The following is a 9,151-nucleotide window of genomic DNA, read 5'->3' as shown; positions in this document are numbered from 1 at the left end:
ATCACCAATGGCCAGTGAAAGCTAATAAACAAGCCAAAGATACCTTAGCCAACTAAACAAGTATTCCCAGCAGAATGAGATCCTTTAAATGACCTTTAAAAACATGTTTTATCATACTCTTTTCTTCACTTTTGGTAAGGATTTTTACTTAAAAGAGCTTTCAGGAAGTTTGACAATTGGATTTTGCCAAGTCAGAGCAACAGGTGCCCAGAGTAGGTGCTGGAAATTCAATATTTGCAGCCCTGACGTGCTCTGGAGCAAGTCTTTGTACATGTTCATGGGTGCATATTTGCACATCATGTCCCTAAACCATGTGGTTTTTTCCTGGCCAGCCCCAGGCAAGGATAAGTGTGCTCCATCTTCCACCTACCTAACCTGGCCTCTAGAAAATAAGGAGACTCTGGGATTCAGCAGCCATGACCTCATCCAGGGAGTTTCACATTACTGTGAGGATTAGGACCATATGACTGGAAAGCCCATCTGATAAATATTTGTTCCTGCTCATGGATGAAGCATCTCTCCTGCAGCAGCTGAAGGAGGGAATGTTGTCTTCCCGCTTCTCCTGGCTCTGCCGGCAGGCTGGGCTCCTGCTGTAAATCAGCCCATCCCTGTGCTGTAATAAAAGCAGCAAATGTGTCCATTTGCCAGCTTTGGAGCTGGAGAGTGATGAGTGTGGACACTGCCAAACCATTGTGAAAAGCAGACCTAGAAGAATCAGAAACTAATAGTGAAGAAATTAGTCGGTCTTGATTGTGTTAGAACTGCCAGACTAATCCTACTGGAATCCTCCCTGGCCAGAGCATCACTTACTCACTTTCTCAGTAGCTGGCAACTCTGCTTTTTAAAAGTAGTGGTGGAAACTACTTCGGTTTTAAGAAAATCTTTATTTATTGTGAGGTTTTGCTTCATTTGAATTCCAGATTTCCAGGCACTTGGGACTAATGGGAATACAAAGTCCTCTTGCATCACACCAAAGAAATCACTACTCTGATTCTTCCCATCAATGCCCAAATTTTGGCATTTGTTTGTTGACCCTTTCAGAGTGAGAAGTCCCACTGAAATCAAGAGCTCAGTTTGCCTGAAGAGGAACTGGATTTTAGCCCAAAATGTCTTGCTTTACAGCGTGCTATGTCTCCTATAAAATCCATGTCTCCAGTTTCTCACTGCTTTGGCTATGCCAAAGTCCTGGTGCATGTTCAGACATCCTCTACAAGACCTCTTCCCACATCTGCATCTCTTATAAAAAGCCATAAACACACATGCATGTGAGCTCAGAAATGTGTGTGTGCTTTGCAGGATAAATCAGCGCATGCCTGCTTCAAATATTTGATTGAAACCTGTAGAAAACACTGATCCTCATATTTTATGGAAAATAAGTGACATGGCCCTGGCTGGCTGTAAAAGTGTTTTATCCAGGAACATATGTCTGTGCATGGAACTTGCATAATGAAGGCAATTATTTTCCATTCAACCCTCCTGACACATATTGCAACATTCATTCTCAGCAGTGGCGAGGAAATGGATCCAAACCACTCCAGCTCTGCCTGGCCCTTCATCAAGGTGTCCCTGTGAGCACTGCAGATGAAATTGTTAAATCATTCCCTCCTAGAAACTATCACTAGCCTTGTCATGTTATCTACTCAACTGCAACGAGAAAATCACTGCAACTCATTTAAGGTGTATGTCCCCCAAAATTCCTCATGGTGATGATGGACTTGCAATATCTAATTGAGAATTGTGTGTCTGTATGGTTTTGGAGTTTCCAGGTGCATGTGCATCATGGACTGGGGGAAAGCTCTGCATTTTGGGCATGCACCATGACAGGGGTGAATGGTGTGTCTCTGTCTGAAGAAGCAGAAGGAAAAGGTGAAATCCAGGCATGAAGGAGCTGGTGAGGTATCAAATCACCTGCAGAGTGTGATGTCAAAGCTGAAGGAAAGCCTGAGGAGGTGTTTTGCTGCCCGTGGTGTGACACCAGGCAGGAGAGCACATGAGGCTGTTTTGCTCTTGTACCTACACAGGCCATCCCTGTGGGGATCAATGTGACATTTTTCCAAGCTGTTACAGAAACTAAGAGGGGAGATCTGTCCGTTTTCTCCCTGCCAGTTGTGCAGGGCCTCTCCAGTGTCAGGTCTGTATCAAACAAAATTAGTAAGGTTGGAAAAGATCATCACTTCCAAATATTAACTCAGCACTGCCAAGCCCACCACTAAACAATGTCCCTAAGTGCCACAGGGCCACATCAACACATTTATTGAACACTTGTATAACTCTACAAAACTGAGATATCAGGGATGTGCAAATATTAATGTAACAGATATCAATCATGTTTTAATTTTCATTATTATTTCAATCCCTATTTCTTAGATTCAGCATCTCCTCTTAAGGTGTGACTCAAGGCAAGACAGCCCTGGGAAATACTCTGTTTTTCTCTGGTTTCTTACCTTCCCAGAACTTAATGATTCTAAATATTTTTAATATGTTCCTAACTGCAAGAACCCACAGGGCTTGGATAAGCCTTTGGGATTACTTCAGAAGTATGGATAATATGTTGGAAAATGTAGAGTAGAGAACATGCTGGCACTTACATGTTTTAATGGCTCTTTTTCTTTACTTCCATAACACATGCAATGCATGGAGAGATTGTTGTGCAGAGCCCTCATGACCTGTGAGCAATGCCCACCTTGCCATGTTGGGTCTGGCATAATAAAATGTGAAAGCCTGAAATTATTGTTCTGAGCCACATAGGCACTTTTTGAGGCTAGCCTTGAAGTCAGAGTTTTGTCATGTTTTCAGGGAGCTGAACTTCATCCAGAGTCTCTGAGCCAACATGAGCAGCCTTCTGGCTGTGCACCTCCAGTTACGAGATGGTCTATTGACATAATGGGTTTTGTGTATCTTTTTGGCAGGCAATGCCTTCTTCTGCCTGTTCTATTTAACCAGAATTAATGAGTATCTTGGGTTTTGTTTGGTTTTTTCCTTCATTTTTTTTTAAAGGAAGTTCCAATATATCATAATAAACTAAATGAATTCAGATTTCAAATCTTAGCATCTCAAAATAACAGTCAGTTGTAATTTGGCTCAGGATGCTCCAACGTTTGCTCTCTTCCTGCATTACAACATGGCCTGGGGCCAACCTGAGCAGATTACTGTGCTGCTGCTGGGTGTCTATCAGACCTTTAAATCAGATGGAGCAGGCCAGAAAAAACTTGCTTTTATCCGTTTTAAGGCCTGCAGACTCAAGTGGTTTGCTCTCCAGTGATGCCACAGACTTCTCCATGGCTTACACAGCGATGCATGGAAATGAATATTCCCCAGAAAGGTTTGTCAGAATAAGATTTCTTAGGGGTTTTCTGCTTCATTGCTGGCTTGCTGAAAGTCAGAAAATATATTGCAGGATAAGGAATAAAATGAGAACATGTGAGAGCTAGAAATGCCTTATGGGAGCAGTTTTCTATCTCTTTTTATTTTTCATATACATGGACAATATGAATAAGTGACACTGAATTATTCCCTGAAAGTTGAATTCCTACTTCTTGTGACTTCCTGCTCTGTAAATCTACTGTATCATATATCTACAATATTGGGCAATGGGAAGGAGGGGAAAATAGAAAACAGATGATGAGATAGATACCAGCTCTTTGGCCCAGAGCTCTACTCCTGAGATTCAGGGGGTTTGTTTTGTGTGTGTGCCTGTCAGCAAATGAGAGAGCAACAGCAACAGAGAGGTGTTCTTAAAAAGACTTTTCTCAAAGTATCTAATGTGGGAAGATATTTGCAAGCTTGGAAGATAAAGGAAGAGAATTGTTTTGTTTATACAAGAGAAGATAAAACATATTTCTTCCATCACAATAATATATTAAAAGGAAGCAGAATATTGTGTGTAATTGACTTTTTGGCCAGCACTCCCGAGGCCCCTGAGGACAGGACAAGGGGTGCCTGTCCCATGTAGCTCAGGGCAACAACCCTGCTCAAATGCTTGGGGGAGGTACTTTAGCACTGCTCAGTGTAAACTAATTGGGCCTGACCTTCAACAGTGTCTTCACTTTTAATGAGAGAAGAGAGACCCAGCAAACAGTACATGGGCATGTAGTGACAGGACAGAGGGCAGTGGTTTTAAACTGACAGAGGGCAGGCTTGGATGGGATGTTTGGGAGAAATTTGTCCATGTGGGGGTTGTGAGGCCCTGACACAGCCAGTGGCTGCAGCAGGACCAGGTTAGATGGGACTTTGAGCAACCTGAGAGTCTGAGGTGTCAGAGACTGAAATGTTACCATTTTTGGCTAAAACATCTTCACAAAGGACTTTTGCCTATTATAGCAAAACTGTATAAAAACTGCAGAGAAGACCACCACACCCTAGGGCTCTGGACTGCTTGTTGATGGAGATAAGATAAAATAACTCAAGTCTGGGCTGAGGGGTGAAGAATACATTCACTGAGGGATCAAGATTAGCACCTTCGAGGAGGAGACCACAGCTCATCAGCTGCCAGGCTGGCACACATCCTCACACCAAAGGGTGGGGAGAGGAGGGGTTTGGGTGTGTGTTGGAAAGCCTCTGGTCAGAGGCAGTGACTGCCCATGCTCTGATGTGCAGAGGAGCCCAGATGAGGGCCCTTCACCCCTGGAAAAGCCACATCCACGTCAAGGAGAGCAGAGGGGGTCTCATGGCCCATCAAAGGGGTCCCCAGACCCTGGAACACACCCTCAGTGTCACAAGGGACCGTGCCAACCTGGGGCCCTGCAAGGGAGGCAGCTGGGCATTCCCACCTGGCCCAAAGTGTAATGACTCCTCTGGGTTCTGCATTTTCAGGGGATCCACACCAGACCAGCTGGGGGGAGCAACGAGGCATCATTGGGACCCCCAGAAGGGAGGCAGGTTTCTACCTAACACCCCATCTCCCTGCCTTCCCCACTCCACTCCTGTGCACTTCTTTTTCTACTTCTTTCTTTTTTTCTTTTCTCTTTCATTTGCCTTGCCTCTTTTATTATTAAGTAAAAGATATCACTTTCTTTGTAACCAACATCCAACCTTGTTTGCCTTTAATCAAGTTTTGGGGTATATTTCAAACCTTTTTGTATTTGATCCATTTTATCCACAGAGATTTAGTTTTCTTTGCTTTTCTGTGTTTAAACCTGTTTGTAACATATGGTCTAGGATGTTCTTGTTCCAACCAACCTGCCATGGGCAGGGACATCTTCCACTAGACCAGCTTGCTCAGAGCTCCCTCCAGCCTGGTTTGTTGTGTATGTTACTGCATGTTACTGTATATATATATATATATATATATATGTGTATTTTACTATTTTATTAGTATGTTACTGAATTACAACACTTCAAACATACAGAGGGCCTTTTGGACATGGTTTGGAGTGGAGCTGGAACATAAATCCCATGAATTCCCTGCTACGTGTGGTAGAGGCAAGAGGGATTAGCTCTCTTCCTTTTCCAGCATGCTCTGGACACATCAAATGGAGCTGTCTGCAAAGGGAAACGAAGAGGATTATGTGATCTTTATGGGGATCTTTTTACAAGACTGATGTGAGAAAGCTCCAGCATGGTGTGAAGGACCATCTGCCACATCGTTAACACACAGGACACGGAAAGCAGGCCCAAAAGGCAAATGCAGGAGCATTTGGGGTGAAGAAGTTGTTCCATAAGAACTAGAAAGACACAGAAGGGAAATATATTCCCCTGATGTTAGTATAGATAGTGAAAACAGGCAACAAAGTGATAGTGTGGGGTGCAGTGGGATGAATACACACCAATGTATGGACAGCTTGTGGTTACTGTCATTTCCCAGCAGCAGCTGGCTCTGAACTCCCAGCCCAAGCCAGGCACGAGCCCTGGCTGTCAGCACTGCAGTCACCAGGGAATATTGCTCTGTGATTTTCTGGATCCACCTCTCTGGACCATTTGTTGTTTGCTCCAGCCCCATTGCTGGAGCTGCCCTGCTCCTGCTGTGTCCCATGCAGGACAGTGCCTCCAGCCTGGCATCCCAGAAACATTCAGGAGTGAATTGAATGAAGCATCACTTTCTTATTCTTCCAAATAAATTCTGCTGAGTTTCAAACAAAAGCACAACAAAGATGCTGAGAGCTATTTTCAGTGCTTTTCCTCAATGTCTGTGAAACCAAGAGCAGAGGCTGCTCTGGGGGAAAAGAAATTCAACCTGAAATCACCATTAAGCAGAGCTCTGAATGAAATGGAGATTCAGCTTGTTGCCGGATGGTGAGCATTACCAAACATCACTATGACTTTTTATCTTGGGAATTAGAGATTATGAGGGTAGCAGAAATTTAAAATGGCAGACCATAAAGAAACCACTTTTAGTTCTATGTTATTGATTATTTACCTTGAAACTATTACTAGGGAGGTGGAAAGGTTTTTCTCCAAAAGCTCTTTCTGGCCTTTCTGTGTAGCTCACAGAACAAAGTGAAAAATATAGTCTTAATGATTTAGTAATTTCAGTTTTGTTTATACAGGAAGAGCTTTTTAAATAATAGATGTTTATTATTGCTGAATATTAATTACTGCTGAATAATTATTGAATACTGCTGCTTTCTTCATTTGGCTTAGGGTATATCTTTTGGTTCCTCCTTTTTGGTGGAGCAGCTGTTATGTCTGAAATGTGTACAGAAGGGTCTATTTGTGTAAGTGCAATTTTCTACATGATTGATTTTAGAGTATTTGTATGATTGTGCAAAGAGTCCAGTGCCCGTGGATTTAATTTCAAACTAAACATCCGTCTGGAAGCAGAGGTTAAAACAAGTGCAAATCAAAGCACTGGTTATTCACAAATGGGTTTGTCACAGTCTGATAGCCAAGTATCTTTAAATATTTCTTTGCAACACTTGAACTGCTCTCAAACAGATTCTAGAAGCTAATTAAAAACTTAGTACAGAAAGTCCTGTTGGAGAGGAATAATGAATAAAGATGCACTGAAGAAGAACGAAGGGGCAGCTGGACCAGGAGGGAGGGGTGGGGAGGAAGTAAACCAGCAGTGGTAGATAAAGCCAGTGAATTTGCCTGCATGTGACTGGGGGGACCCAGGACGTGTCAGTGCTGGGCACAGCGTGGCACTGGGGCTGTCCCATCCCTCCCCTCACTCACCCTGGCCCCTTTCAGCTGGCTGTCCATCCTCACTCCCTGTTGGCTTCATCTCCAGGGAAACATTTCACTGGGAAAAATCCTTGTCAAGTTAATTTCCAAAATTCTGGGTTCAACAAACTTCTGCTGGACACAGTGCAGGGTCTGCTGTCTCAAGGACATCAACCCTCATTCTGGAAGGTTGTAATAGGAGCACGGTGGTCCTGGTGAGCTCATGTGAGGACAGACAGCCCTGTGCTCCTAGGGAAAGATGCTCTTCCGAGGATCCGGTGTTCCTGCTCCTTGGGGTGTCTGGGAGAGAAGTTCATACATCTATAAACCAGCTTTGTGAGTGAAAGGGACTGTGTTATTCCCAAAACAGCAGTCTAGCACGTGGGGGCAAGGCAGGAGCCTACACCCAGGGGCTTGGCTCTGCCACAGTGTGGGACCTTTGATGTTCTTCACGGAGAAATTGCAATTGGCTGCTGTTCTCAGAGAACTCAGCAGCTGGCAATGCCTTTGCTTGATTTCCCTCCGCTTTTCATTCTATTTTTTAAGAGTTTTAAGCCTTCCTCTGGCAAAAAATTGCAATAGCTGGTGGAGGAGGAGTTAGACCAAGGGGTCTAAATCCAGCCTAGAAAAATGCACAACCATCAGATCAGGCTTCACAGCTGAAAATCTTTGCCCAGAGCCAGGGAACCAAGTCACCCCTTTCTGGGCAGAGCATAGATCGTGTCTCTCTTTTAAACAGAGAACTGGAGGTTCCTAAAATTGCCTCCATTTTATAGAGGTGAAGCTGAGGCTCTCATGCCATACTCAAGAGGGTTTAAAACATCACCTTTTCCTCAGAGAGATCTGAGACCTCCGTTTCTTTTACTCTGGAGTCATGAGCCAGGTAAGATTTTGTGATTTACCTACTTGGAGGAAGTAATGAAACAAATCCCTGGGTAGAGGAAACCTGACTGAGGAATGGTTTAATGTGTTTTATCCAATAAGCATTAATGGATAAAATGCAGATCAGATTTATTTACTGTGGGGAAAAAAAAAATCTTTGTAAATTTAAAGTGCTTAATATTGCTAAAGACTTTCTCTCTTTGGCTCAGTGGCTGCTCACTGGACACATTTCAATTCCCATCCTTTGCTGAGCAGCTGCCCTTGCTGGCCACTGCCCAGTCTGCAAAGCCACAGGAGGATTTTGCACAGATCTGCCCCTTAGGGCAAGTGGACACAAAGGACCCCTTTTGCTTCCCAGGCAGATTTAGGGAGGAAAGAGCCCTTCAACTTTGATGTCAGTCCAATCAGAGCAAATCCTTTACAAACACTGGGATGCTGCAGTGAATCTTAGAATCACAGAGAGGTTTGGTTTGGAAGGAACTTACAAGCTCATCTTGTTCCAACCCCTTTTGTTCCAACGCCTTTCACTATCCCAGGTTGCTCCAAGCCCCATCCAGCCTGGCCCTGAACAATTCCAGAGATGGGGCAGCCACAGCTTCTCTGGGCACCCTGTGCCAGGGCCTCAGGAAGAATTTCTTCCTGATACCAAATCTAAATCTCTCCCCTTTTAGTTTAAAACCATTCTTCTCTTTGTCCTAACACTATCTACCCATATAAAAAGTTGCTCTCTTTTCTTTTTGTAAGCCCTGTTTAGGTACTGTTAGGGTCTCCAAGATCTCTCTGAAGCTTCTCCAGATTGAACACCCCCAACTTTCCTGGCCTAAGACCCCCTGCTTTCATTGGCTTTGGTATAAATGCAACAAGCAACCTCCTGCCAAGGGTGGCCCCTGGCAGTGCTGGAGGTGGCTGGGAGTGGGTGGGCAGCAGGAGACCCTGCGGGTTCCCGGGGAGGCAGCGGGGTGACAGGGCAGTGCTGAACCGGGACAGCCCCGGGCAGGGACATCGGGAAGGGGCTGGGGTCGGTGGGACCCCGGAGCGCGGCAGTGCTCTGAGTCCCGACGAGGGGGGAGGATGGAGGGGAAAAGTCCGCCTGAAGAAGAAATCGGAGATGAAACGCTGTTCTGGGGAACACCCCTGTCTGCTTCTCCCCCCGCCGCGGCGGGTCTCG

Source organism: Parus major, chromosome 13, assembly GCF_001522545.3.
Source record: "Parus major isolate Abel chromosome 13, Parus_major1.1, whole genome shotgun sequence".
Taxonomy (NCBI): Eukaryota; Metazoa; Chordata; class Aves; order Passeriformes; family Paridae; genus Parus; species Parus major.
This window is presented reverse-complemented; position numbering follows the sequence as displayed.